Raw genomic sequence first — 1,295 nt, 5'->3', positions numbered from 1 at the left:
AAGCCGCCTCTCATGGGATCCGGTGCTTTAGTGCTGGTATGATCGCGTCCAACATGTTACCCCCGCCTTCGTCCCTTATGCTTGCCACTCCCAGGTCCACTGCAAAGATGATTGTCATTCTTACTACGATTACAACCGTTGCCTAATAATGGATAATGCCCTATATATACTACTTACTCCCCCCCCGTCAAACACGGGGACGAGTTTACCACGGTTTCCACCCCTCCCTCCATACCGCAGCAACACGTATTTTTTTTACCCCTTTCAGAACGCGCTGCTCGCGCCACAAAGCCGCCTCTAGACGCGTGACCAATGAGCAGCGAGCTAAAACATATCGCAAATGTCAAAAATAATATAACGGGGTTGATATATATCGCGCACATGTGATATGTTTGTCATGAGGCGCAAAAAATAATTAAAAAGGGAATCCAACACGAGGACTTCCCAAGAGGTCACCCATCCTAGTACTACTCTCGCCCAAGCACGCTTAACTTCAGAGTTCTGATGGGATCCCGTGCTTTAGTGCTGGTATGATCGCATCCATCATGTTACCCCCGCCTTCGTCCCTTATGCTTGCCACTCCCAGGTCCACTGCAAAGATGATTGTCATTCTTACTACTATTACAACCGTTGCCTAATAATGGATAATGCCCTATATATACTACTTACTCCCCCCTCAAACACGGAGACGAGTTTACCACGGTTTCCACCCCTCCCTCTATACCGCAGCAACACGTATTTTTTCCCCATTCAGAACGCGCTCCTCGTGCCCCAAAGCCGCCTCTAGACGCGGGACCTATGAGCAGCGAGCTAAAACATATCGCGAATGTCAAAAATAATATAACGGGGTTAATATATATCGCGCACATGTGATATGTTTGTCATGAGGCGCAAAAAATAATTATAAAGGGAATGCAACACGAGGACTTCTCAGGAGGTCACCCATCCTAGTACTACCCTCGCCCAAACACGCTTAACTTCGGAGTTCTGATGGGATCCGGTGCTTTAGTGCTGGTATGATCGCATCCGACATGTTGCCCCTGCCTTCGTCCCTTATGCTGCCACTCCCAGGTCCACTGCAAAGATGATTGTCATTCTTACTACCATTACAACCGTTGCCTAATAATGGAGAATGCCCTATATATAGTACTTACTCCCCCCCTCAAACACGAAGACGAGTTTACCACGGTTTCCACCCCTCCCTCTATACCGCAGCAACACGTATTTTTTTACCCCTTTCAGAACGCGCTCCTCGCGCCACAAAGCCACCTCTGATGGGATCCGGTGCTTTAGTG

The 1,295-nt window shown here is 48.4% G+C and overlaps 2 non-coding genes across 2 annotated transcripts; both read right to left on the bottom strand.

Moving 5' to 3' along the window:
* Positions 1 to 423: 423 nt before the first annotated feature.
* Positions 424 to 542, bottom strand: LOC123173574 (5S ribosomal RNA). Its single transcript, XR_006486341.1, has one exon. It is a non-coding gene; the product is annotated as a 5S ribosomal RNA (ribosomal RNA).
* Positions 543 to 909: 367 nt separating this feature from the next.
* Positions 910 to 1,028, bottom strand: LOC123173638 (5S ribosomal RNA). The gene has a single exon (XR_006486392.1). It is a non-coding gene; the product is annotated as a 5S ribosomal RNA (ribosomal RNA).
* Between the last annotated feature and the right edge of the window lie 267 nt (positions 1,029 to 1,295).

This window comes from Triticum aestivum, unplaced genomic scaffold (genome assembly GCF_018294505.1).
Source record: "Triticum aestivum cultivar Chinese Spring unplaced genomic scaffold, IWGSC CS RefSeq v2.1 scaffold140664, whole genome shotgun sequence".
In the NCBI taxonomy this organism is placed as follows: domain Eukaryota; kingdom Viridiplantae; phylum Streptophyta; class Magnoliopsida; order Poales; family Poaceae; genus Triticum; species Triticum aestivum.
Note: the sequence above shows the minus strand (reverse complement) of the source record. Positions and strands in the feature narration are given on the sequence as shown.